A 21,866-nucleotide genomic window follows, 5' to 3' on the forward strand; every position below is an offset into this window, starting at 1 on the left:
GGAACTGATGATAAGACAGGCCATGCCTCCTTCCCAGACCCATGTGTTCTAACTATGGGAACATAACATCGTATACTGGCTGCCTGTTGTTGTTTAGTCACCCAGTAGTGTCTGACTCTCTCTGACCCCATGGACTGTAGCCTGCCAGGCTCCTCTGTCCATGGGGTTTCCCAGGAAAGAATACTGGAGTGTGCTGCCATTTCCTTTTCCAAGGGATCTTCCCGACCCAGGGATCGAACCTGTGTCTCCTGCATTGGCAGGCAGATTCTTTACCACTGAGCCACCAGGGAAGCCCGTATTGGCTGACCATCCAACATATATAATGCAAGCCCAGAGAAGATTGCTCCAACTCTGCAAGGTGTTTTCCCCAAGGTGACAACTTAGTTGAGCCTTTAATAGCCTATTCCACCACTCTATTGACATGCTTTGGCCACCTGGTGCAAAGCGTCGACTCACTGGAAAAGACTCTGATGCTGGGAAAGATTGAAGGCAGGAGGAGAAGGGGACCCAGAGGATGAGATGGTTAGATGGCATCACTGACTCAATGGACATGAGTTTGAGCGAACTCCAGGAGATGGTGAAGGACAGGGAAGCTTGGTGTGCTGCAGTCCATGGGGTCACAAAGAGTTGAACATGACTTAGGGACTGAACTGAACTGATCGATATCAGACTGGCTGCTTCTGGATGACAAGGTACATGGTACATCCTGCAGTTATGCGCCTATGGTCACATCTCTTCTGCCAGTAGTATAAAATGGGCCTCTTGGTCTTACATAACATTGTAAGGGTGACTACATCAATATACCAGGCAGTCTGAAAGGGCTTGGGTGGTTATATAGGTGGAGGCATTACTTGGAGGCAAAACAAACCCATATGCAGAGTAGGTATCAACTCCAGTAAAGATGAAGGCTGCCCATCAGGGTAGAAGGGACCAATATCACAGCCCTGCCATGAAGTAGCCAGATGCCTCACTGAAGAATGGTGTCATATCAAGGAATCAACACGGGTCTCTGGTTCTGCCAAGAAGCATTGAGCAACCTTGGTAAGGGGGCTCATAGGTGGGCCCTCAAAGGTGGGCCCACACTTTGGACCCACACATAGGCTCCTTGCTACTTTGGCCACACTGTTGATGGGATCACAGCACGAGCACTGGGGAGCTGAGGAGAGGCACTGACTTGTACCCACAGGATCAATCAATCATCTGTCCCAATGGTTGTTGAAATCCTCCCTGCACTGGATGCTCTTTGGTGATAACTGATGTGAGACACAGACATCTGTACACTTTATGCCCAAACTGTGTGTCTCTTCTCCAGACCTTCTTGCTCCATCTGATGGGACCATCCTCCAAGAAAGTGCATAAACTGCATTTCAAAGATGGCATGTTGTACTGGGATGGGAAAAAAAGAATAATTTCTCTATGATTGGTGGAGAACTCCCATTTCCCACTAGTCAAAGGTTTAAATTATGGGATCGTTAACTCTCTGGCATTTCTAGGCTGTTCTCACACCTGGGCATCTGAAGGTGGGGGGTGGTCCCATGCCTTTGTGTCAATAGGGAAGCACCAGGAAGGTGAAGGGCTTGCAGTGCAGTCCTGAGGGCAGACAGTGTCAGATGGCACTGTCTATGAAACCCTGTGTGAAGCACCCGTGTGAAGCCCACTGATGTCCATGCAGAGCTGGCCACTTCCGAAGCAGCTGGAACAAGCAGGTGAGGCTGAGAATAACGGAAGTAGAACATACATGTTTGTACTCCTCAAAGCACATTTCCAAAGAACTGTGTCTCCAGGCTATAGGAATCAACTAAGCAATTTTGTTGTTAATATGGAGTTTCCTGGCTTTGGACTCCATCTGCCTTACTCCTGCTTCACCACCCCTCATCCTGGAGGTGTTCTTGGGAATCTGAGGAATGTGTCAAACATGTTTGAGACTCCATCCGGCCCCGTGCTCAGTGCGATGATCCTTTCCAACTTTGCCAGCCACCGAAACGCCCCTGCAGGCCCTGCCAATGCTGCTGTTCTACTCGGGAGGCAGAACTTTGCCAAGTGCCTTGGCCACACTGAAAGGAGAAGGTATTCTTCCTTGTGTCAAGCTCGTGGAGGGAGATGCCTCGTCCTGCAGCAGAGTTGTCTGGGCTCCGAGGTGTTACACTTTGGTGACATTGCTCTTCCAGTTTTATTTATTCTTCTCTCCAGGGCTGGCGTACAACACTGAGATAATTGGGCCAGGGTGTCTTCAAATAACACTCTGTGCTGAACCGAGAGTCATTACTCCTTTTGATCCTCAAGTCCTTTTGCTAAGTCCAGCTTGCTATGCCAGAATTTTTCTTCCCCTAAGCATAAGTTTTCTTCCAGGGACTGTACAGATCTTCATTTCAGTTCAGTCGCTCAGTCGTGTCTGACTCTTTGCGACCCCATGAATTGCAGCACGCCAGGCCTCTCTGTCCATCACCAACTCCCACAGTCTACCCAAACCCATGTCCATCGAGTCAGTGATGCCATCCAACCATCTCATCCTCTGTCATCCCCTTCTCCTCCTGCCCCCAATCCTACCCAGCAGTAGGGTCTTTTCCAATGAGTCAACACTTCGCCTGAGGTGGCCAAAGTATTGGAGTTTCAGCTTCAACATCAGTCCTTCCAATGAACACCCAGGATTGATCTCCTTTAGGATGGACTGGTTGGATTTCCTTGCAGTCCAAGGGAATCTCAAGAGTCTTCTCCAACACCACAGTTCAAAAGCATCAATTCTGCGGTGCTCAGCGTTCTTCACCGTCCAACTCTCACATCCATACATGACCACTGGAAAAACCATAGCCTTGACTAGACAGACTTTTGTTGGCAAAGTAATGTCTCTGCTTTTAAATATGCTATCTAGGTTGGCCATAACCTTCCTTCCAAGGAGTGTCTTTCAATTTCATGGCTGCAATCACCATCAGCAGTGATTTTGGAGCCCAAAAAAATAAAGTCTAACACTGTTTCCACTGTTTCCCCATCTATTTCCCATGAAGTGATGGGACCAGATGCCATGATCTTAGTTTTCTGAACGTTGAGCTTTAAGCCAACTTTTTCACTCTCCTCTTTCACTTTCATCAAGAGGCTCTTTAGTTCTTCTTCGCTTTTTGCCATAAGGGTGGTATCATCTGCATATCTGAGGTTATTGATATTTCTCCTGGCAATCTTGATTCCAGCTTGTGTTTCTTTCAGCCCAGTGTTTCTCATGATGTACTCTGCATATAAGTTAAATAAGCAGGGTGACAATATACAGCCTTGACATACTCCTTTTCCTATTTGGAACCAGTCTGTTGTTCCATGTCCAGTTCTAACTGTTGCTCCCTGACCTGCATACAGGTTTCTCAAGAGACAGGTCAGAAGGTCTGGTATTCCCATCTGTTTCAGAATTTTCCACAGTTTATTGTGATCCGCAGAGTCAAAGGGTTAGTGATTTAAAATTTAATTTGGAAGTCATAACAAAGCCTCCTCTTAAATATTTACAGAGCTTGTGCCTACAAAGAATCTCTCCCGTTATGCTCCCTTTGATGGTCACTTCCTTCCTGGTTTTGGTACCCCTAGAGTTAATATCTTTGAGCTTTTGCCATATACAGAGGCAGTGAGACCTGATGATAGCCTCAGAGAAGCAGAGAAATGTTGACAGGAAAATGTGAAGTGGGCAACCTCCATGCCAGGACCCCAGTCATCACTACATCTCAGGAGCTGGAACTCAGTGGATGATCTCAACATGAGGGAAAGCCCATCGTCCCCTGGGAAGTTATCAGGACTCTTGACCCTGTCTTCTCAGACTTTGGGTGGGAACTTCCCCTTTCTGTTTCCATTGTTGCTTGGACAAAGGAAGTGGCATTGTATGCCAGCCATGATTCAAGTCAGTCAATTCAAACCTGGCAGACACAGTATTGATGCTGCATGTAGGCACACCCTGGACTAACTGCCTTCAGCTGAAATACTCATGTGTGTGCAGATCCTGAGACGTATTCCAAGATGCTGCTACTGTTTTACTGGGCTGTCATTTCGTGGTGGCTTCTTGAGTGCAGGAATCTTGTTGGCGTCATTCCTTGGACAGCATCAGGCACACAGTTGGTGTTAAAAATGCTTACTAAATAACTGGACAAAAGAATTAAATGTAGAAAGAATTACTTGAAATAAATGCCATGAGCTGGTGAGCTCTACATTTTTTTTTTTTTTACAATAGAGCAGTTGTCACTGTAAGAAACTTTGAAAGAGAATCAATATATAACCCATTTGAATATGTGTCTAGACACTGATAAACATGGACCAATGCAGCATCAGAATCCCAGTGTGAAAGACTAGAGAAAGAGGAGAGCTCTGTCTTGTCTGCTATTTCCTATGTACACACTCTTGCGCTATAAGAAGTCAGAATGTTCGAGCCGGAGGAGACCCACCAGATGTAAAAACCGAAGTCTGAGGAAATGTGGTAACTTGCCCAAGGTCACACCTGAGTTCGGAGCAGATTCTGGACTAGGACTCAGATGTCCTAACTCACACTAAACGTTTGCTGCCTCTAGTCCCTGCTCAGTTATGACGCCTTCTCCTTAGCCGTACTTTTGGGACCATGTCATGTGAACATTTCCCCTTCAATTTTGAAGTCCCCTGTTTCAGAGGTGAGCCGGTCCCACTCTTGGAGAAAGGCTGCTGAAAGTAGCAATTACACCCCCAGATTTTAGTCCTTCTCTTTCTTAATGACATCTCTGATCAGTTGGTGGAAACACTGCTATCTGAAATATCTCACAGTCAGCAGTACCTCCTTATTTTGGTGTCTATGCTAATTTTGAGAGAGGAAACGGGAGAAACAATTTAGTTAGAAATGCTATGATTTTCTCTTCTCTGCCTCGTACTCTCTTATCTCCCCGTGTCTTTATTTTTCTCTCCCTCACGCACACACTGATTATTTCCTGTACTCAGAGGGTTGCAAAGCAGCCGGAGAAGTTATCCAATTTGTCCTCCTTAGACACGGCCACACCCGTACATCCCGGATGTGAGAAACTCTGACTGTGCAGAGCACTCCTCCCTCGGAAGTGCCCTTCAGTTTCTACCAATTCTCGCTAAGAGCCAACCATATATGAGTACACGCCGCACACGGGCACAGTGCGGGCAACACGGGACCAGAGGACCTCCTACTGCTTCTGGCGGCCCCTAAAAGGCCATGCAGGGGCAGAAGGGTACAAAGTTACCCAAAGCTCCATGTCCTACACATACAAAGCTGGGCTCTTTATCAGGGAACTTTTCCTGGGAGACATGCCCCAGTAGTCACCCTCTTCTAAGGGAAGGGATATGTGTGTACATACAGCTGATTTACTTGGTTGCACAGCAAAAAGTAACATTATAAAGCAATTATACTTCAGTGTAAAGAAAAAAGCTAAAAAATAAATAAATAGACACACCTGAGCTATGACAGGGAGTTTGTATCTGGTGCAAGATTCTCTGGATTTATTAACAGCATACTACCTCCTCAGCACGAAATCTTTCCTATCCTAACTCTCACTGCAAAGGCCATTCCTGCCACTTCTTGTGACCACTGCAAAGATGCAGAAGAGTAGGTGACCCCCTGGGTGTCACTATTATAGACCCTTAGCTTTCTCCAGGCTTACTTATCATCCCATGGGAGGTTCATCTAGTCTCTCATGGCAGTTTGCTATGAAATTCACTGAACAGATTTTTACTGGAAATGTCCTCTGTGCTAAGCTCTTAGTATAGAAACCCGAACATGAAACTTACCATAAAGTGAGAAAGTTTATATTGTAATGATAATGGTGATAATAGATAGTATATGCCAAGTCCTTCACTAATTTACTGCATCAACCCTATGAAGTGTTATTACCTCTGTGCTGTGCTTGCATGCTCAGTCGTGTCCAACTATTTGCGACCCCATGGACTGTAGCCCGCCAGGCTCCTCTGTCCCTGGAATTTTTCAGGCAAGAATACTGGAGTGGGTTGCCATTTCCTTCTCCAGGGATCAAACCCCCAGCTCCAACATCTCCTACATTGCAGGTGGATTCTTTACCTGCTGAGCCATGGGGGAAGTCCCTGTTACTACCTCTAATCTTCCTTTATTCATGCAGAAGCCAGGCATCAGAGAGTTTAAGTGACTTGCCCAACATCACACAGCTTATTCATGAAACAGCCAAACAGCTTTTCTCCAAAGTCCATGGTGCAACCACTATGAGCAAGTAGACAATTTCAGTAGAAGATGGTAAGGACTATAAAGGAATGTGTACAAAATACCTGGGGAGCACAGAGAAGTCACCTAACTTAGCCTGAGGAATTACAGAGGCTTCCTGGAGGAGATGTTCTCTGAGGAGCCTCAGACCCCTCCAAGCCCTAGGCCAGAGGCAGGCTCACTAATGCAGTAGGGGCCTGTCCAGTCTCTACTCACTTTTCCTTCCTCCATATCTTGACTGGATGTGACTGGCTCAAACCGCTGTTCCTGGTACCAGACTCGTATTCAGAGGAAGTTGATCTTTCTTGTGCTTCTGCACCTCCCCCCACCCCAACTTGGCTGTTGAATCCCTCACAGTCTAAAGCAAGTAAGAGAATTGGATGCTGCCTCCCTTTCACAATTAAGGGAATCCGGGTGGCAGGCGAGGAGAATTAATGCATTGACTCTGAACATATCTGGGATGGGGTGACTCCATTGCAAACTCATTGTGTCATACTTGAACAATATAAGGATTCTTTGCTTCTCTATGAGAACCCACAGCTGCAAGATTTCTAGGCTGCTTTGCAGACTCTTATCAGAGTTTTAATGAAGTGTAGTTGGTTTGAAGTAAAGTCTGTCAGTTCTCATGAAAAGAATTAAATTTTGTTCTTGCACTGTGTATTCAGCTCTGAACCACGACTCAGGGCTCATTACTCAGAAAACAGTAATCTATTTTCATCCCTAAATATTAATTGTGCTGCTGTATTTTCCCCTGATAGGAGGATGAACTCATTATCAAGAAGGGTTTGCCCATAGGAAACAATTGATTACGATGGTCTAGAAACCGGGTTCTCAAAGAATTTGAAAGGGCCAGATACTGCCATGCTGAAGGGGTCTTTTGGCAGGGAGAAAGGAAACTGATTACCACACATAATCCTAGTGACATTCCAAGGCAAACTAGTATGGCCATTGGGATGTTTGCAACATTTGTAAAAGGCTCTGGCTGTACTTTTCTGTGGCAATAATCACTGATTATGAACACAGAGCTGGAGAATAATACAAGGTCTTTTAGTCCAGCTTCTAATCTTTGATTAGAAGCTTATGTGTCAGATGAGCAAGACTACGTCTCTGTGTTTAAAGACTGACAAGAGCTTTAATCTCAGGGACATGGCACATAGTAGCTACTCAACAAATATTTGTTGAATGAATAAACAAATGTGAATGCATGTTGTGGCTTTCCTGCACTTCACAGGCTTTTTAGCCAAGCTTCCTATTGTAGAGTCAAGAAGCAATCTTTTCCATTCATAGCTCTGGGGAAGGTACAGCAAGCATGGTTCAGAAGGGGAAAGAAGGAAAAGGAAGAAGGGAGGAAAGAAAGAGGAGAAGGAAGGAAGGAGGGAGGGAGCTCTCTGGAGAAGAGACGAAGGTACAAAAGGAAGATGTAGGAAAGCAGGGAGGGCAGTGGAGAACGCACGAGGAAGTGCAGTGAAGTAGCCAGACTGGAGGGAAGAGGAGGAAGACGGGAGAGCAGGCATCGAGTAAAGCAGTTAATGGCCTAATAGCAGCTTCTGAGAGCTATTGGAAAATTGGGAAAATGCTTCTGAGAGTTAATGGAAAACAAGTGCTACGACCTGGTAGTCTCGATAAGTGGGAGGCAGAAATAGCCCCCGGGGAAGAATCTGTGTCTGTGGTGGTATAACAGACTGAATAAAAAGGTTTTAAATAGCAAGAAAGAGATGGAGGGAGGGTGGAAAAAGACTCTCCCAGTTAAGAAATCTACCATCTTCCTAAAACTGTAAGTTCACTTTCACAGTGATGAGACAAGCTCTTGCTTCCAAAAGGCACCTTTCTAGTGAGAGACCCTAAAGAACTGCCAAGCTCACAGGTTGGAGTGCTGCTTGTGGGGAAATTAAGCCTGCTATACCAGAAAGCAGACCTAACTTGTTCAGATGACAAGAACTCTCTCCTTGCAGGAAATCTAGCCTGCTTCATTGCCTTTCTTTTTTTTGGCCGTGCTTTGAGGCTTATGGAATCTTGGTTCCCCGATCAGGGATTGAACCCAGGCCCTTGGCAGTGAAGGGCCAAGTCCTACCCACTGGACCACCAGGGAACTTCCTTCATTGCTTTCTGTGCTGGCCAAGGTCGAGATGATAGTTTTATTTGCCCTGCTCAGCAACTTAAAATGCTCATTAACAGCAAGTTCTTCATTGTGTCTAATCTGTATCTCTCTCGCTTTAATACAAGTTTTCTTTTTCCTCTCTATGCAGCGTCAACAGAGGAGATTAATTAGCCCCTATGTTTCAGTACATTCCTTGATACTCTTTACTCTTAGATTATTCATTAGCCATCTCCACCCCCTCGTACCCAGGAAGGCTTTGAACAATCACTAAATAGATAATGAGACCTACTTCTGCTACCTTTTCCTAACACATCCTCGCACACAGCATCGTGAACCTGCCACAGGCAAAAGAATCACAATAAAACAATTTCAGATTGAGAATTACCTGTACATTTCCTTAGTATTTAGCCTGGATTATCACCCAAAGATTAATTAACCACATGCTCTTCCAAACATTTTTATGAAATTCATATAGAGCATGAATTATCACCTCCATGTGAGGGAAGAAACTGGAATGGGCCTTTCCCCAGCAGGTTTTCAGTACAGCCAGTGTCTCCACTTGAACTTTCTTTCCCTGCCCACAGTCCAAAGTATCCTTCATGTCTTCAAGGTAAAAGTCCAGAAAAATCCCAAAGAATTTCCGAGAGCCACAGCCACGAAGGAGGGCTTGTTGTTGGTCTCCCTATCCTTCTAACACTTCCCTCAATAGCCTGATACATCTTTCCACCACACCAGGCATCTCATCCTGAAATTCTCTTTATCAAAAAAAAAAGAAAAAAGCCTTGCAGGAAATGCTCTGGCCATTGAATTGGTTCATAATGACAACTTTCTCAAAATTTTCCATTAGGCATCAGCTGCTCTTTAAGTTAAGAGTGAAGAGAAAAGGTCATCATTTCTCTTGCTGTTTAAACTAAAGCATGACTCAGAAGAACAAACAGGGAAGAGACTGCACGAATCCCCACATTATTTTTTAATACCCCACGTGGTCCTGCAGGCTCCACTCAATAAGATCTAGGACTAAAGTAAGTCTATCTTTCCTTACGTAACTGTTTACCTTTGCAAAGCCTCCCTAATCTCCCAGGATGTGCAGATGGCTACAGAAAAGAAACGACATTCCTTCTTCTATCATATGGGACAGACACCCAGCAGGCAAGACTGGTTTTCCCTATGGTCAGGTAAGTGGACAGCCAGCCCCATGTCAGAACAGAAGGTTGGAGCTGAGAGTGTGGGCTGAGCTCCTGGTCAGAGAAGAGGGTGGGGACCGAGGAGAGAGCAAAAGGCCCTCTCGCCAACCAGCACACCCTCCCAGCTCAACAGCACCTGTGAAATTCTATCATTAGAGATTCCTTGCCTTTGTCTCCTGGGAGAAGACAACAAATCACACACTGAATTATAAGCAAATCAGTGGGAATCTGTTCATTATATGACTCCCTCTGGAAGTGGGGCTGGGGGCAGCAGGAGTTCTTCATTCACAATGCTGCTCAAGCCCTGTCCAAGAGGATGAGAGCTGGTGCTGTGCACAGGGACAGAGCAGGCAGCCCAGTCTTCTCTTCTTGGTCCAGCCAGGGTTGGTTTTTGTTTGTTTTTGATTTGTTTGTTTTAACTGAAGTGCAGTTGATTTACGGGGTTTCCCTGGTGGCTCAATGGCTCAGACAGTAAAGAATCTGTCTGTAATGCGGGAGACCTGGGTTTGCTCCCTGGGTCAGGAAGATCCACTGGAGAAGGGGTAGCTACCCACTCCAGTGTTCTTGCCTGGAGAACTCCATGGACAGAGGAGCCTGATGGGCTACGGTCCATGGGGTTGCAAAGAATCACTGAGCAACTAACACACACACATAGTTGATTTACAATGTTGTGTTAGTTAGTTTCAGGTGTACAGCAAAGTGATTCAATTATTTATATATATGTGTGTGTGTGTGTGTGTGTATACACATATATATATATATTCTTTTTTCAGATTCTTTTCCCTTATGAGTTATTACAAAATATTGAGTAAAGTTTTCAGTGCTACACACTTGTCCTTGCTGGTTATTTATTTTATATGTGCAATGTGTATATGTTAATCCCAAACTCCTAATCTGGGGAAAGAATACCCTCCTTCCCTCCTTGGGAACCCTAAGTTTTTTTTATATGTCTGTAGGTCTATTTCTGTTTTGTATACATTTCATTTGTATCTTTTGTAAAAAAGATTCTACATATGAGCAATATCATACAGCATTTGCCAGTGGTTTTTAAGACTCCATAACTAGCCTTGTATCACTGGCCTGCTGGGCTGGCACACCTCTTGCACACACACTTCGAACAGCGCTGCTCTCGGAATGGACCCCTCACCATCTTGATCTGTAGCCAGAGGTTTTCAGCCCAGGGGTTTCCTGGATATGATGTCAAATCAGGTGAATAGAATCTCTTTGGTTACCTTGGAAATTCTCTCTGAAAGTAAAACCTTGGTTTTAAAAGGGAAAAAGGGAAGTTGATACCTGCTCAGCTCCATTTTGGGTGAGGTTGACAGAGCTGCCTTTGCAGAGTTAAGTGTTACCAGGTCCCACACCCACGCTGTCCCAAACAGGCTGCATGAGCTAGAGCCTCCTTTATTCCCCAATTCCTGACAATAGTGCCCCACTGGCAACTTGCAAAACACAGGGTATGAACTTTCTCTTGTCGATTTGAAGGCTGGAATTTCAGAAGTGATTTCAAGTTTTGATTGCCCAGTTCTCATTTTCTGTGGATTTTGGCAAGCCAGCTGTTCGTGACACTATTTTCATCTGCTAGCCCCACCCTTTGGTGGGACACATTTCAAATTGAAATCATCCCATCTTGAGCCATGAGATCTCTTGCTTCATTTTTAAAAAAGCAAGAGAGCCTAGCACTCAGCTGCAAACAAATCCCTAGGTTAAAGAACAACCATTTTTTTTTGTCAGCTTAAGCAGATATTATGACTTCCTGGGGACGTTTACCACATGAAAATGTACTCTCTCTCTCCTGGTGGAATGCCTCCCAGAATTAGCTGGGTGGATCAAGTGACATTTCCAGTTAGAGAGGAGAAGAGGAATGGAATGAGAAACACAGTCATGATTCTTTTCTTCTGCAACCAAGGTTTTCAAGGAATTGGCTACTTATTCTTCTGGCCTTGGTATGTTTCAAGCAGTTGTATTCACATTTTGTTTGGGGGCAAGCTCTGTCTGAATTGCTATCAGCTGTTTAGGCCAAATCTTGTGTCTGAATCTTGGTTAATTTAGGAACAGGCTAGAATTTTACCTGCATACCTATCTCCACTTACTGTTTTACTTTGGAGACCTGGATTTTTAGGTACAACTGGAATCTCTCAATGCTCTCAACGTGGATTTCCTCTGCCAAAGCAGTTGTATTACGAAGTTGAAAAGGGATCTGATTTTACTTTACTTTCATCTCAGTTTCTATCCAGTTTTAGTAAAGATGGCAACTGCACATCTTCTTTTATGCCCATTATTTCCACTTCAGGTGAAAAAGGAAGAAGTTAATGTCCAAACATGTTCGATTGTCTGTCTCAGAACATTTCTTATAGGTCTATCCAGAGAGGACAGAGGCTGTGTTGATTCTGCCTGGGAGACAAGTGGGTTTAAATAATTCATAGCTTTTCAATCTATTAAGGCGGTGGCTGTGGGGTTTATCATACTTAAACAACTGAGAATGGGCAGGAACTGACATTCAAATGACACCAACATGAGGGCATGGGATGGGAAGGAGGAACAGGGGTGGTGGTGGCAGAGCGGAATGATGACTTATGTAGCAGTTCATCCCTCTGCCAGCATCTGCAGCAATGCTACTCATTTCCCCTATGCTCTATTCCTTAAACCAGAATATGCACTGTCCTCCTCTCAAGCAATATGTAGCCATGTGCTGGGCACTGGTAGCCCAGGGATAAACAAACCCATCTTCCTAGAATACAAATTTTGCACAAAAAATTTGGGGGTTGGGACATGTAAAGCAACTTAACTAGTAATTTAAATAGTTTTATGTTTAAAAAGCAACATATTAGGGGTAGTATAATATTGCAAATATATATTTTAAGCTAAAAGAGGAGAGTGAAGCCAACTCTTCCAACTTCCATGAGTGTTCTACTAAATCCCAGGCTTCCGGGGATTGCATGTCCACACTCTGGCAGGTGGGATCCCTGAGCAGAAACATCTGAAAAACCCATCCTGCTGTATCTAACAGAACTACCTACCATGCCGGTATCCTGAGGCTGGCCTGGACAGCTGGTTTCTGTTGGGCAGGGCTGCCCCAGGCATGCTGCTGTGTGGGCTGGTTGCATGATGCCTGGGCTCAAATGAGCCATTTCACCCCTCTTGCTCTAAATAAATCCCCACTGTCTGCCCATCGTGATTGCTTCTCACTGGACGGTAGTTACGAGGCCATTAGTAGAAAACAAGAATCTGCTCTTTCCCCATCTGCATATTGGACAAGTCTTGCACTATTTAGCTTGTGAGGCCTGATAAGAAGGCAGCACAATCTGCCCATTGACTGCTGCCCTCCTTTCCAGCCCCAAGTACCACAGTCTCCTGGCTTAGACTCTGATTTTGCATGTCTCGAACTGTCCCCCATTGAATGCTTTCAGTCGCACCTGCGTGGCACTTGTGAGTGAAGAAAAAGGGCTCCCTTTAAGCTAATTCAAACTCCTGGCCCTCACACTTGTTCCACTCTTGTCTGTCCCCGGGATCTCTAATTTGAGGCCTAAACATGTTTGAAGAATGCTGTTTTCATGCGTCCACAATGCACTGTTTATTTTCATCCATACTCCTAGGAACATGCTGGGTACTTCCCTTGTACTTTTTTTTCCCAAGGAAGAAGGCAGGCAGTGATGACATGGCTCTCTCTCCTGCTTCTTTTTCGTGATGGCTCTGAGGTCAGCCATGACTGTGTCCGGGCATAATCTCCCCTGGATTCAGCATCTCTCCGGACCTGGTCCTTCTTTTGTTGACTTTCAAGAAAAACAACTGACTTTAGGACATGAATAGCTCAGTGCCATAATCCCATGAGGGTTTAGCACATTTGAAAATTATTATCATGATGACAGACTATTGGATGCCATGATAAATTAGGAAGTTCAGATGCCAATTTATCATATAGTGAGATTTAAAAAGAATTGCTATCAGAACTGTTGCTACCAGAATTCCTTTTGTGAAGAGAACTGACTGCTAAGTTCCATGAGGATAAGGACTATATCTCCTTTCTCCTCTTTGAATAACCAGTGCCAAGCTCGGTGAGGGGCACATAACAGGAGCTCGATAAAAATTTATTGGAAAAAATGAATGCATAAAAAACTTCAATGGGCCATTTACACAGACTAAATACAGCATCTGGAAGGGCCAGAACAAAGGAAACTATAACAAATGGTTATACATAAGACAATAGAAGAAATTCCCTCTTAAGAGGGACGAGAAAGGGAACGAGAGAGCAGAACATTTCAGGAGGTAGGCTCAGAGATATTCAAGTTCAGCAGTACACTAAATTCAATTTTAAGCTATGCTTCAGAGTTATAAAATCCCTCATCTCCCCATGTTTATTTTATGTAAAATTGCTATACACACAAAGGTTTCAAGTGAAGACTTTTTGTTGTTTTACTTGCTTTGTGCTAAGCAGTGAAAGGTGCTGAATTTTCTGTATGGGAAAGTACCACATGAGTAAGGAATATCCACAATGATGCTCAGAGGACCTAGAAACTACTCCATTGGGAGCGGGCATGAACAGCAGGGGTGCCCCCTCCCACCTTCTCCTCTACTCAAATTCCAGGCAAGCTTGCATAGTGTGGGGTGCAGCCCACCCATGAGGGATGGGATTCATTTTGGTCTCCCGTGACATCTAATCATGGTAAGACATGACCACTGGGTTGCAAACTTCATTGTATCTGATACCATTCAAGTCTTGTTTTTTCATTCAATCCTTCCCATTATCCTCCTTTCCCATTTTTTATAATGCCTTGAAAAATTTTCACTATCATGAAATATGAGAGAAAGTTTCTGCTGAGAACAAAACGAGAAATACGTTTATTCCCACAAGGATTACCACCCATGAAATCTATTCTTGCTTTCCTATAAGACTCAGCTTAGTAGGTAGAATAGAATTTGAAAAATGCTGGTTATCTTGAATCTGAAGTAATAATTAACTGGTGTGAATCTGAATGGGCTTCCATGGTAGCTCAGCTGGTAAAGAATCCACCTACAATGCAGGAGACCCGGGTTCGATTCCTGGGTTGGAAAGATCCACTGGAGAAGGGAAAGGCTACCCATTCGAGTATTCTGGCCTAGAGAATTCCCTGGACTGTATAGTCCATGGGGTCACAAAGAGTTGGACACAACTAAGCGACTTTCACTTTCCTTTACACTTCCACTTTAAAGTAATAATAAATAATTAAGTATAAGAAATTATGATGAAATCTTAAACTTCAAATGAGATTTGTTGAAGAAAAAAAAATCTTTCAGGCCACTGAAGGAATGTGCCTTCCCCATCTCCAACCATCTCAACCATCATGATGGATTAGTGAGATTAAAACAGTAACTCTTTCTCTACTACTGACTATGACAATAGGCGTTCTTTATCATATCTCTTTATTTAAATTTTTAAAAATGAGTTTGATTAATTCTGAACTTGTAGGAAATTTGCATACCAAGAGACAGTTTGAGGTTAATGTTCTCTGAAATTATTTTAGGCTTTTCTCCAAATCCTCCAAGGCGTTTTCCTAGAACAATATCCTGGGAAACAAACCAGGAGGGTAGACTCTCGGCATCTGAGGGTTCCACATGGCGTGTTTACACTCAGCATGTCTACTATATGTAACGGACTCTGGATTTCTATGACACACAGGAATTTGTCATTTTGAATCACGTTTAGCCTCATTTGTTGTTCTCTACTGCTCTCCAGAAGGGATACTCTCTCTCTAGGAAAAAATGGCCACTGAAATTTCTTGAAAGTTGAGAAAGTGGTTAATCTTGATGTAAAATATGGGACAAGAAGTAGACTTATGTTTGAAATGTGGTTCTAGGAAAACATGGATCCCCCGAAGTAAAGAGAAACCACCTTTTCAAATATTAAGAATTGTATACGGGTACTCAGGTGACAGAAATTAATATTTGGAAAGAAAAAAGTTTCATTACCAGTTCTTAGCTCATATTTCAATCTAGAGGCAGAGTACAGAAGTGACACTGCACTCAGATTCTACTTCCCACTCACCCACTAGCCAACTGTGTAAACTGGAGACAGTTACTTCACCTCTCTGGTCGTCATCATCATCACTATTATGGAGGACAGAATTCACTGAATCCTTACTATGAGTTAGGCATTGTGCTAAGCTCTTTATATGGATTATCTCATTTAATGCTTGCAACAGCTTGATGAAGTAGGCACTGTTATTATCTGTAGAAGTAGATAATGATGAATAACAATAACTAAGAGTTACTGAAGCTGTATGTTGTCACTCTGCTTATTTAACTTATATGTAGAGTACATCACGCAAAATACTGGGCTGGGTGGATCACAAACTGGAATCAAGATTGCCAGGAGGAATATCAACAATATCAGATATGCAGATGACACTACCCTACTGGCAGAAAACAAGGAAGAACTAAAAAGCTTCTTGATGAAAGTGAAAGAGGAGAGTGAAAAAGCTGGCTTAAAACTCAACATTCAGAAAACTAAGATAAAGGCATCTGGTCCCATTATTTCATGGCAAATAGTTGGGGGAAAAAATGGAAACAGTGGCAGATTTTATTTTCTTGGGCTCCAAAATCACTGTGGACAGTGACTGCAGCCATGAAATTAAAAGATGCTTGCTCCTTGGAAGTAAAACTATCACAAACCCAGTGCATTAAAAAGCAGAGTCATTACTTTACTGACAAAGGTCCATATAGTCAAAGCTAAGGTTTTTCCAGTAGTCATGTATGGATGCGAGAGTTGGACCATAAAGAAAGCTGAGCACTGAAGAATTGATGCTTTAGAACTGTGGTGCTGGAGAAGACTCTCAAGAGTCCCTTGGACAGCAAGGAGATCAAACCACTCAATCCTAAAGGACATCAGTCCTGAATATTCATTGGAAGAACTGATGCTGAAGCTCCAATAATTTGGCCACCTTATGCGAAGAGCCGACTCATTGGAAAAGCCCCTGATACTGGGAAAGTTTAAGAGCAGGAGGACAAGAGGGCAAAAGAGGAGGAGATGGTTGGATGATATCACTGACTCAATGGACATGAGTTTGAACAAACTCCGGGAGACAGTGAAGGATAGGGAAGCCTAGCGTGCTGCAGTCCATGGGGTCGCAGAGAGTCAGACAGGACTTAGTGACTGAACAATAAAGCAAAATGTTACTGAATGCTGATTGTAGGGGAAAGGATGCCAAATGCATTACATGCATCATCTCATATAATCCTTTTAATCATGGGTTGGGTACTATTAAGCCTCTATTTAACAGATAGGAAATTGAGGCTTAGAGAGGTTCATTAATTTGTCGAAGATGACACAGCTAGTAAGAAGCTAAGGAGGATTTTGAATGAAAAATGCCATTTGCAGCAACATGGAAGGACCTAGAGATTATCATACTAAGTGAAGTCAGACAAAGATAAATATATGGATATCACTTATATGTGAAATTTTAAAAAATGGTATAAATAAACTTATTTACAAAATAGAAACTTACTCACAGACTTCAAAAACAAACTTGTGGTTACTAGTGGGGAAAGGCTGGGGGGAGGGAAAAACTAGGAGTTTGGGATTAACATATACACACTATTATGTATAAAATAGATAATCAACAAGGACCTCCTGTATAGCACAGGGAACTCTACTTAATATTCTGTACTAACCTATATGGGAAAATAATCTGAAAAAGAATGGATAAATGGATAACTGAATCATTTTACTGTACACCTGAAACTAACACAACATTGTAAATCAACTATACTCCAATATAAAACAAAAACTAAATTTTAAAGAATGCAAGAAAAAATATTCTCTGGAGCTCAAGATCTTAACCATTAGGCTCTACTGGGTATATAAAGAAACTAATCATACTGAAAAAATAGACATTAGCGTACAGATGTGGAGTTCTTTATATTTACACAGCACCCAGTGTTGGCAATATTCTGTCATTTAGTCATTATGTCACACAGATGGTATTTCCCATTGGCACGGCCAGATCTTTGAGCTGTTTCCTCTGTAGTAATTTTCACAGAACCATACTCACTGCATGTGGTTTCCTATTTGTGGCCAAGATTGCACGCTGAAAGGACAGCTGGTCGAGGTTCAGGTTTTAGAAACACAGACTATAAAGCCAGGTCTCATCTGTGCGTGACTTGAGGTGGCCCGTAAGGGACTGAACCTGTGCCCTGGTCACATTAGCACTGCACTTTATCCAAAGAAACCACATGCCCTCATCAAATCTTAAGTGTTATCTCGAGCAATTTCTTTTTTTGTACCCTATTAAACAGATGGCAAGAATCTGTTTCTGACAATTGAGCAAACTTTCTTTTTTGCCTTTCTTGGCTTACAAGAAGAAAGGAATAGAAAATGGAAATTCACTGGGACAAAGAGAAGGCAGATTTCTAATGTAGATTCTCCAAACCCTACACGCATACACCATCACACATCCACACACACACATGTACATACCCCAACACAAAGACACACAAATGCACACAAAATACATACGTACATGCACACATACACACAGAGCCACCAACAGCAGAACAGCAGAGGCAAGAGTAATAGTTATTTGTCCATTATGAGAGCCCGATGGGAGATTTAGCAATACTTCATTTTCATGCATTTTCTTTAAGGGAGCACAAGTCATAGAAGACACAGAAACAAATAAACAATCTCTTAGATTGACTGTCAATGTGAGGAGCAGATGTATCCAAATGATAGTTATTAATGTCATTTCTGTCTCTGGGAGAATGATAAATTACATTCAAGTCCATTACTTAGCAGAGTTATTATGCATTTAGGAACCGAAATGGGGGACAGTCTCGATATTTTTTTGGAAAAGCAAAGGCAGACTCATCTTTTGGCTCAGGCATGACTGTTTTGGAATCTTGTTAAATACCATCTTGAAAGAGAGAGAAACTGGCCAGGTGTCACTCTTGTCCTTGATGGGTGGCACAGATGAAAAGAGGGGCATGCACAGGAGATTTGTTCTCAACTTCATCATGATACTCTTCCTTTATCTCACATTCACTAAAAATAACATTTGAATGAAGGAATCAGGTCACCCGGTGACAGTTTTTGTAGTAGCAGTACATTGTGGGGAAAGCTTTTATGTCTTCATGCAGCACTGCACAATTTCAGTGTTGGGTTTGTAGAAGGCATTTCCAAAGACAGTCCTTGGAGCTCAGGAGATAGTACCTACATTTCTGGGGCAACTCGGAAAGCACCCTTCCACCATGAAGGCAGAGGCCAGAAGGAGATGAATAAAACCTTAAAGCCTTGTTCCAGTCCTGCTGTTCCATATCTTTTTCCATGTGATATACTGGCCCCAGTAAGTAAGCAGACTACTCAACTGCTTTATGATATTTGTTTCATTTTTGAGTATGGAAAATACAAGCTACAGATTATTTTAGTGTCAGATGGTTGGAGTGAAACTTGGAGCCTCTGAAGACAGAAGACATTTGTATCCTAACTCCTGATTCCAGAGCTTTTAAGAGACCTGGCACATAGTAGAGTTCAATGAAGATTACTGAATGAATGATAATAGTCAGAAACTCTTGCAGTCTCTCTGATGCATCTGCTGCCTTCACCCTCACTCAGCCCAGCCACTGGGTCCCCTGGCTGAGACTCAGACACACTGAACACAAACCTCCTTTGCATTCACTGTACTCCTGACCTGGACAGCTTCTCATATTTATTTGTGGGACTGGCTCTCCCACCACCTAAGGTCTCTACTCATATGTCATCTTATCAATGAGGACTTCTGTCCTTTTCTCCACATTCTTCCATCATACTTACCAGCATCTGATATAGTATATATTCACTTGTTCATCTGTTTAGCCTCTTTATCCACTCCCCCTGACTAGAACACAAGCCCACAGGAGCATCAGCTTTGCCTTGTTCATTGCTGGATCCCCAGAGCTTAAAAATAAATACTGACTGAGTGATTGAGCAAATGGATGAACATGTGTTTTGGTTATCATTCCTTGGGTTGATAGGAACAGATACTCTTTCAAGCAATATCAAGTAAAGGGGATTTGCCTTAAAAGGAAGGAATCTTCCAAAAACCCAAGAATAGCAATGATGGTAGGTTCCTTGGTGGGGTTGGGGTGGGTGTCCTGGAGGCAGGAACTGGAAAAAGTGGCCGGGACCTCAGTGGAAGGGTTGAGAAGATCTTGACTCCAGCACTCCATCTTGACCACACTTCACTTCTCTTCCTGGAGACTCCTGATTTCCTTCTCACTTCAGCTGGTACCACCCTACGTGCTGGCTCTGGCTGTGTGTTTACTGCCCCATTCCATCAGCTCTCTCAGTCACAGTCTTTCCATGGAGGAGTCTGATGACCTCAGATCACCTTTTCAACCCAGGTCAACAGTTCCTAAGTTGCTGGCTTCTCAACTGGTTAAGCCAATGTCCTCCCTGGAACCACTCACCTATGATGTGAAGCAGTATCAGGTGATCCGATCCCCATTCAGGAGAAATTACCTGAGGGGCAACTTCTAGAAGGATCAGGATACTGATCTCCCAAATACCATCCTCCTCCTCCTCCAAGAATGCTCTCTTATCTCCTGTGCTCACACTGCACTCAGCTGTGCACACTGCACTCAGTTGCTCAGATGTGTCTGACTCTTCGCGACCCTGTGGACTGTAGCCCACCAGGCTCCTCTGTCCATGAGATTTCCAGGCAAGAGTACTGGAGTGGGTTGCCACTCCCTTCTCCAGGGGATCTTCCCAACCCAGGGATCGAACCTGCATCTCTTATATTTCCTACATTGGCAAGTGGGTTCTTTACTGCTGAGCCACCAGGAAAGTGAAAGTGAAGTTGCTCAGTCGTGTCCGACTCTTTGCGATCCCATGAACTGCAGCCTACCAGGATCCTCCGTCCATGGGATTTTCCAGGCAAGAGTACTGGAGTGGGTTGCCATTTCCTTCTCCAGGGGATCTTCCTGACCCAAGGATCCAACCCGGTTCTCCCTCATTGTAGGCAGACACTTTACTGTCTGAGCCACCAGGGAAGCCACCAGGAAAGCCCCTTGATTTCCTACATTCCCCTTTAAAGACAGTAAGGAGCTCACTGTACCTTTTTTGTTTGTTTGTTAGATTTTTAATCAGTTAGTTTTGTCCCCCAGATGTCTTATATATCATGACATGTGTTAGTTTAAAGACTTTACATTTCATGTGGAATCAAAAGTCATACAAGCATTTTTTTGGTCATGGGCATCATGGCAGATTCTAGATCTAAAAAGGTCAGATGGTGTGGCAGTCCCACATCATTCCTGGGCAGAGAATGTTCTCATAGACACAGCTGAGCAGAAATGCCACATCTAGGGGGTGGTCTTCTCATGAGTTAGGAGATTTGGGGAGAGGGAACATTCTGAGACAGCTAAATTCACAGCAAAGGGACTGGCAGGAGACAATTATTTTGTTTGGCTCAGATGCTAGAGGCTAAGCTCTTGAAAGGTGTGTAATTAATCTCTCCTACATCCTCTTTAAATCTCTTGTCAAACCCAGGATTTGTTTTACTTTCTGGTCTCAAGATTTTATAATTGAGAACCCTCAGCTAAGTAAACTGAGGCCTGCATGGACCCTGGTGATGTTCCAGGGAGACTGTTGCCGTCAGCATTCTACAGAAAGCAGGCAGCCATGAGCAGCGGGGTGGTGACCCTTACAGAAATCACTGAATGCATTCAGTAGACCCAAGGGCAGTCACCCTCAGTTTCTTCAGCTCTGAACCTTAGAATTATGAGGATCAAAATTGAGGGGACACACTGTGTGTGAAAAATTCTCCAGTTTAAATGATCAGGTAACAGACTTTATTTTTCAGAGTAGGAGCTGACAACTATGGCCATGGGGCTTGCTGCCTGCTTTTTTTTTTTTAAATAACCTGTGAGCTAAGGATGGGGTTTACATTTTTCAATGGTCAAAAACATCAACAGAAGAATATTTCATGATATGAAAACAATATGAAATTCAGATTTCAGTGTCCATGAGTAAAAGCTTTATCGAACACAGCCATGTCCAGTTGTTTACGTATTGTCTACGGCTGCTTTCCCACTACAAGGGCAGAGCTGTTGTGACAAAGACAACATGATCCACAAAGCCTAAAATGTTTGTTTTCTGGCCCTTTACGGAATCGGTTTTCTAACTTCTGTTTTAGAACATAGAAGTTAAAAGTAACCATCTAAGTCAGACACAACTACGTCAAATCATAGCTCACCACTAACTAGCTTTGTGGCCTTAGAAAGTTATTTAACCTTTTTAAGCTCCACTTCCCCCATCTGTACAATAGAGACAAAAACAGTCCTATCCCCAGTGGTCTTCTGGAGAAGTGGATGAGCAGAGAGCCCAGCCCCACTGAGTAAACCAAGGGATGAGTGTGAGTCTCTTATCCTCAGCGTCTGTCATGGTGATTGG

General features: G+C 43.5%; 1 protein-coding gene across 2 annotated transcripts in view; it reads right to left on the reverse strand.

Annotated features, from left to right (window-relative positions):
• Nucleotides 1-3,110: 3,110 nt before the first annotated feature.
• NUBPL (NUBP iron-sulfur cluster assembly factor, mitochondrial) overlaps nt 3,111-21,866 on the reverse strand; it is a 361,834-nt gene continuing 343,078 nt past the window's right edge. The window contains exon 21 of one of the 2 annotated variants that reach the window (XR_014070750.1): nt 3,111-4,110. The gene's annotated coding sequence lies outside the window, so the exon portion shown is untranslated. Of the gene's footprint in view, nt 4,111-12,226; nt 13,240-21,866 lie in introns of those variants that run through there. The other variant, XR_014070751.1, reaches the window with a different exon arrangement.

This window comes from Giraffa tippelskirchi, chromosome 12, assembly GCF_054371585.1.
Source record: "Giraffa tippelskirchi isolate mGirTip1 chromosome 12, T2T-mGirTip1v1.2.pri, whole genome shotgun sequence".
Lineage (NCBI taxonomy): Eukaryota > Metazoa > Chordata > Mammalia > Artiodactyla > Giraffidae > Giraffa > Giraffa tippelskirchi.